Below are 7,500 nucleotides of genomic sequence, written 5' to 3'. Positions count from 1 at the left end.
AAATGTTGAATAAGAATGAATGAGAAAGAATTTTAAATGGTTCTGAGACATCAGCATTACATAATTCTGGTGAAGATTTATTATCAGAATGCCAATTAAAGATTGTATTGATATTAGTTCCAAGTTCTTGCTGAATGTACAATCTCTTGGACGTTCCTTTGAACACACTTTTGAATAACTAAACAGATTTTTTTTTTTTATTAATATTCTGAACAGACCTTTGAACGCAGCTTGAACACGGGTGTACAAACCGTTGATCAAACCTTGAATATACTTTCTACATCTTGAACAAATCGTTGAACATACCCTGAACAGACCTTGTATACCCTGAACGAACCTTTGAACACACTCTGATCGTAGACTAAGCACACCTTGAACACACCCTTGAACATACCCTGAATAGACCTTAAATACCCTGAACAAACCTAGCATACCCTGAACCTTGAACCTTGAACACACCCTAGAAATCTGTCATGCAACCACGAAGGGAAAACAGCCAACCAACCAACAACCAACTAACAACCAAACAAGCAAGCAACCAACCAACCAATCAGTCAACCACCCAACCACCCAACCAACCAACCAACCAACCAACCACCCAACCAACCACACAAGCAGCCAAACAAGCAAGCAAGCAAGCACACGGTTCCCCTTACGGTCCCCCGCGTGGCAGAGCTCGGCAACAAACCGGTCCTTAGCGATGCCTTGACGCCGTACTGACCAGGCCGGACCTTGAGTAGCTAGGGGTGCGGTGTGTGTGTGTGTGTGGGGGGGGGGGATGGGAAGGAGGGGAAGGAGGGGAAGGAGGGGAGATGGGGGGATGGGGAAGGAGGGTAGGGGGAAGGGGAAGGAGGGGGGATGGGGGGAAGGGGGAGGGGGAAGGAGGGGGATGGGGGAGGGGGAAGGGGAAGGAGGGGATAGGGGAAGGAGGGGGGATAGGGGAGGGGAAGGGGGAGGGGGAAGGAGGGTAAAAGGTTGCACGGCAGGTGGGGAGGGGGAGGGGGAAGGAAGGGGGTAAGGGGGGTACTTTCCCTTCGTCTGTTATTTTTTTGGTTCTTTATCTGTTTCTTTTCCTTTTTTTGCCTTTCTTTCTTTGTTTTTCTTATTCTCTGTTTGTCTCTGTTTCAGTCTCTATCTCGGTCTCTCTCTCTTTTTCTCTGTATTTCTTTCTCTCTCTCCTCTCCACTCTCTCTCTTCTTCTCTCTCTCTCTCTCCTCCTCTCTCTCCCTCTCTCTCTCTCTCTGCTCTCCTCTCTATCTCTCTCTCTCTCTCTCTATCTCTCTCTCTCTCTCTCTCTCTGTCTCTCTCTCTCTCTCTCTCTCTCTCTCTCTCTTTCTCTCTCTCTAATCATGTTGCAGTTACCACTAATGCAACGTTGGCAACAAAATAATAATGAAAATTATAATGATATTCAAAATATAAAAGATATTTCAATTTTCAAGAAAAAAGGAAATAATATTAGGAATGCAAGATAGTAAATACAAAATAAAAAATCTTGTTTTCATTATTATTTATTGACTGAATTATTGACTTTAAGAGGAAAATATTGATTCAATAGTTTTTTTTCGTTACTCTGTATGAGAGATGATTAAGTCTTTTTTTCGTTACTTAAACTTTTTTTAAAAATGTCTGAGAGAGAAAAAACAACTCAGGTACATGATACACTACCTTTTGAAAAAAAAAAAATGTAATAACAAATAAATAAAAAAAATACAGATAATCATAATCATGACATGACAAATACACGAGAAAATTACAACAGAGATTCCCCCCATAGCTGTTCAGATTCCAAAGGCTTATATACCCAAGCAGGTCAAAATTCTGCAAACGGGAGCACTTCCAGTCTCCCCCCCCCTCCCCCCTTCTCCCCCTCTCCCTCCCTACTCTCCCCAACACTCCCCAACACTCCCCAACACTCCCCCCATTCTCCCCAACACTCCTAATGGGACTCCCACACTTCCGAAGGTCTGTCGGTTCATTTCTGTCCCAAGGGCAATGAGTGAAAGGATTATATATAGCAAAAATGTCCTTGAACTGGTTCAGAAATCTATCAAAAATGCTGGTGCTGGAGATAAGAATGCAGTGCACTGTGTATTTGTTTTGTTGCTATGACCCTAATATTCCGTTTTTTCTTTCTTTTTCCTTCTTTCTGTTCGTATATTTTTGTTTGTTTCTTTGTCATCGTAATCTGTGTCTCTGTTTGTCTCTCGCTATAGAGAAAAATCTGATTGTGCAATTCTGGCTCTGTCCTCTTCTTTGTCTCTCTCTCTTTCCTCTCTGCAATTTCTACTCTCTCTCTCTCTCTCTCTCTCTCTCTCTCTCTCTCTCTCTCTCTGTCTCTCTGTCTCTCTCTCTCTCTCTCTCTCTCTCTCTCTCTCTCTCTGTCTCTCTCTTCTCTCTCTCCTCTCTCTCTCTCTCTCTCTCTTCTCTCTCTCGCTCTCTTCTCCTCTCTACTCTCTCTCTCTCTCTCTCTCTCTCTCTCAGCCACAGTCGCTCTCCCTGGCCCATCGACCGCATGGGAGCCAGAAAGGGCGTCGGTCTCTCGCCCAAGCACTTGAAAGTAGAAAGATGGTGATGTGTCTAAACATTGAGGGTAATATCTGTCTATCACTCGGTGTCTGGTTATGGTGCTGGGCTGTTTCAACATAATGTTTGTTCTGCGTCGAGTAAGTGTTTGATGTGTGTTATCAGCGTGTCGGTTTTTTTTTTTTTTTTTTTTTTTTTTTTTGAGATGTCTATTTTGCGAGATATTTTTGCTGTTTTTTTTTTTTTTTTTGAGGGGGAGGGGGTGTTTGTTTGTTCTCTCTCTCTCGCTCTCTCTCTCTCTCTCTCTCTCTTCTCTCTCTCTCCTCTCTCTCTCTCTCTCTCTCTCTCCTCTCTCTCTCTCTCTCTCTCTCTCTCTCTCTCTCCCTCCGTCCCTCTGTGTGTGTGTGTGTCCATACGTGTGTGCGTATGCGTCCATGCATGTATGTATGTGTAAGCGTCCATGCGGGTATGTGTGTGTTCCCATGCGCCTTCTTCAGTCCATGTACGTAATCTCGCTGACCAATGCCCCAGTCTCAGATTCCCTTGGCACATGCGTTCCCCTGTTAATTAAATCCCACAGTCTTATACGCAGATCTCATCCCGGGCACCCTCCACCCCCCCCCGTGACTCATCTCTTCACAAGCATGAATATTTTCGCTTCTTTCTCAGTCGCATCACGTGATCGCGGCGTTATCAGAATCCGCGATAAGGGAGAAGCTTTTTCATAGTCTGGAGATGAAGGCGACGAAGATGAAATCGAACGAGAGTACTGTTTTTTTTTTTTTTTTTTTGTAGAATCTTATTTTGTAAGTGCATTTTTTAGTGATTTTTTTGTGTCCGATTTTTTTTTTTTTTTTTCGTAAATGTGACTTTTCTATGTGTGACCTTTTTTTTTCGCAATTCTTTACGTGAGTCAGACCTTTTTTTCGCAACTGAATTATTTTCGCGAGTGACACGCTTTTTTTTTTTTTACTCTAAACTATGACATTTTTATGTGATTTATACCTTTTTTTTTCCTTGCACAAGTAACCCGAACTGCGATAAGGGAAGCTACAGAGCGAAAACGACGCGGGCTCAAGATAGCAATGAAAACAAGAGGCTTCAGTCAATGACCTTCCAAATACCCTGGCGTTCTACTTAATGCTGTCTTTAACAGTAACCCAAACATTCAGTGAGTTGTGAACCTCGATTTCTTTACTTTTAACTACTCTCTATTCCCACCTCCTTTTTTATCGTTTTTTTGTTTCACTAATTATCGCCTTTAAAACGTATTTTTTCTTAAGGGTGATCCAAACATTTCGTGAGCTGTGGACCCTGATCTCTTTACTTCTATATCTGATCCTCATCCGTCTCTCTTTCGCAACCTTTCTCTTCTTTCTTCATTTCTCCCTCTCCCTCCTCCTCTTTTCTTCTCTCTTTCTTCCTTCCTCCTTTATCACCCCTTTCTCTTCTTCCCCCTAAAACGTGTTAATACGTCACGTGTTTAGAAACTGGTTTAGACGTAGAGGGACCGAGGGGGTGCATGCTTGACCACGCAAGGCCACGGGCGGTGCAGACTTTAACATGTGCAGTCTGCGACGCCCACACGCGAGGCGAGCGCTCTCTCGCTCTCTCGCTCTCTCTCTCGCTCTCTCGCTCTCTCTCTCTCCCTCTCTCCCTCTCTCCCTCCCTCATCCCTCCCTCTCTCTCTCTTCTCTCTCTCCTTCTCTCTCTCTCTCTCTTCTCTCTCTCTCTCTCTCCTCTCTCTCTCTCTCTCTCTCTCTCTCTCTCTCTCTCTCTCTCCCTCCTTATTGCCTCGCAGACCCGGACGCCACCCACGAGGAGATCTCTACGAAGCCTCAGCCGACCTAAAACTGGTTCTAAATTATCGTCTATTTTTTCCTCTATTTCTTTATAATTCTGTTACGTAAGTGACTTTTGTGACGTTCATAAACGACTTATCATGAACTGACATGTGAAACTCATGAGACCCACGATTTCGACACCCAATGGGAAAAATAACATTGAACCCCTATCGATTTAAACACAATTTTCTTTCCGCTTCTCTCTCTCTCAATTTCACCAACAAAAACAAAACACATCGCCTACTTCCAAAATACACCTGCCTTTATCCCTCTTTTCCATCCTTAGCTTCCCCTCATCTCCTCGCTGCTTCTCTCTCCTCTCTCTCTTCTACTCGTCTCTCTCTCTTCGATTCTCTCTCTGTGCTCCTCTCTCTTCTTTGTCCTCTCTCTCTGTACTCTTTCTCTCACTGTCTCTCTCTCTCTGTTATCTCTCCTCTCTTCTCATCTCCCTATCCTCACCTCCCTCTCTTCTCTCTCTCTCTCTCTCTCTCTCTTCTCCCTCTCTCTCTCTCCCTCACCAGCTAACGTCCCCCCCAAAAAAAAATCCCTCTATATAAAGATTTCACGCTCGACACAATCGGTCGGGATCCGGGGCAGATCGCTCTCCCCGTTGCCTCATTTCGGGCGCCGTGAATGTCCCTCTTTCCCGGTCGCCGACTCTGCTGCGTCGTATGGTTACTTGCTGGTGTGTATATATGATGTTGTACGTAGGTGTGCAGGTGTACATGTGGTGTGTTATGTGTGTGTGTGTGTGGTGTGTGTGTGTGTGTGTGTGTGTGTGTGTGTGTGTGTGTGTATGGATATATATGTGTGTGTGTGTGAATATAAGTATGTATGCATGTATGTATACATAGGACACACACCACACACACACAATGTGTGTGTAATATATATATATTATATATCATATATATATATATAGTAATAGATAATATTATGTATATATATACTATACAAAAGGGAAACCGCTTGAAGAAAGAAGAGAGAGAGAGGAGAGAGTGATGATAGAGAAGAGGAGAGAAAGGAAGAGATGAGAGAGAGGGAGATCGAGGAGAGAGGAGAGGAGAGAGAGAGAGAAGAGAGAGGAAAGAGAGAGAGAGAGAGAGAGAGATTGAGAGAGAGAGAGATGGGAGAGAGAAGGAGACGGAGAGAGAGAGAGAGAGAGAGAGGAAAGAGAGAGATGACGAGAGAGTGAGAGAGGGTAGCGACGAGATCGAGAAGAGAAGAGAGATGACCGATAGAGAGATGAGAGAGAGAGAGATGAGAGAAGAGAATGATGAAAGAAAAGAAAGTAAAGGAGAGAGCAGAGAGATGAGAGGAGTGACTGAGAGAGAGAGAGAGAAGAGAGAGAGCGACGGATATCTGAGACGAGAGAGAGAGAGAGAGAGTGCACGACAAGAGAGAGAGAGAGAGAAGGAGAGCGAAAGTGAGAGAGAGAAAGAGGGAGAGAGATTCAGATAGACAAGCACAACGAATAAAAGTAATTAGATGATTCAACATCACAGTAAAAGAAGAGAGAAAGGGATAGGCGAGATTTTATTTATTTTTTTTTTCTTTTTTTTTCTTTTTTTACGTTCATCAGTTTCCCGCCAAAAATATAAGATCTAAGTGGCTGACTATAGGTGTGTGAGTGTGTGCGTACGTGTGTATGTGTGTGTGTGTGTGCGTGTGTTTCTTTATACGAGTGTCTCTTGGCATGCGTACGTGTACATAAGAATGTGTGTATTTCGGGCTAGTGGCAATATATCCTCTAATATTTCCCTTGCAAGAGTGCTTCTGTGTGCTTCTGTGTTTTTGTGCGTGCTTGTGTGCGCTTGCGTGTGCTTGTGTGTGCTTGTGTGCGCTTGTGTATATTTGTGTGCGCTTGTGTGCGCTTGTGTTTGCTTGTGTGCGCTTGTGTGTGCTTGTGTGCGCTTGTGTGTATTTGTGTGTATTTGTGTGCGCTTGTGTGTGCTTGTGTGCGCTTGCGTGTGCTTGCGTGTGCTTGCGTTGGAGAGTGTTCGACTGCATGCTTTATCTGTAGACAGACACCGAAATATTTCACTCATATCATCCTCTTTTATAAAACACTTTAATCAGACCGGAAAAAATAATTCTAAAAAAAAAAAAACTAGTATATGTGCCAAGTCTTATCTATAGTGAGAAGCTCGAAATTGAGGGGTTGATATCAGGTCATCTGACCCGCTAGCGAGAGTGACGGGAACGAAGGAGATAATGAAGTTAATAAGCAAATATACGGATATGTATATTACATAGACAAACACGCAGAGACACACAGACACAAACATACAGACAGACACACACAGAAACACAAACACACACATATACACAGACACACAACACATACACACACACATACATACGTGTGTGTGTTTGTGTATGTCTCTCTCTCTCTCTCTCTCTCTCTCTCTCTCTCTCTCTCTCTCTCTCTCTCTCTCTCTCTCTCTCTCTCTCTCTCTCTCTATATATATATATATTATATATATATATATATATATATATATATATATATATATATATATATATATATATATATTCACCCACAAAGAAACGAAAGTTAGTCACAGATAGTTCAGAGATTCCATGAAACACGCGGATGATAAGAGTTGGAGAAACAAAACCGGTGGATACTGGTATATGCTGCACGTGGGTATTTGATAAAAATAAACAAAAAAATGTTGATAACTGACTTAAATAAAATAGTAAAAGCGGTAAATTAGAAAAAAAAAGATAACTGAATGATATAAGAAAATAAATAAATAATTCACGATAGCACATAGCCTAATAAAATCGACCTGAGAAACAAATAAAAGATCAAATAAAAATTTTAAAACATATAAAACAACTTAACAATATCGACCTTTAAATAAAATAAAATAAAATTCAAAAAACGTATATAAAAGACCCGTAATAAAATCGACATTTACAATATCATATCAAATTCTAAAAAATATATATAAAACAACTTAATAAAATCGAATTTAAAAAAAAAAATCAAATAAAATTCAAAAAAGTACATAAAACAACTTTACAAAACCAACCTTAAAAAAAAAAAAAAAAAAAAAAAACGCAAATAAACTAACTTCAAAAATTCGAATTAAAAACAGATACTTTTTTTTTTATTATATAT

The 7,500-nt window shown here is 41.6% G+C and overlaps 1 protein-coding gene across 1 annotated transcript in view; it reads right to left on the bottom strand.

Moving 5' to 3' along the window:
- The window catches only part of LOC119579078 (facilitated trehalose transporter Tret1-like), a 24,367-nt gene that overhangs the window by 14,973 nt on the left and 1,894 nt on the right, over positions 1-7,500 (bottom strand). The window lies entirely within an intron of this gene.

The sequence above is a fragment of the Penaeus monodon genome, chromosome 11 (genome assembly GCF_015228065.2).
Source record: "Penaeus monodon isolate SGIC_2016 chromosome 11, NSTDA_Pmon_1, whole genome shotgun sequence".
NCBI lineage: Eukaryota > Metazoa > Arthropoda > Malacostraca > Decapoda > Penaeidae > Penaeus > Penaeus monodon.
This window is presented reverse-complemented; position numbering and strand designations above follow the sequence as displayed.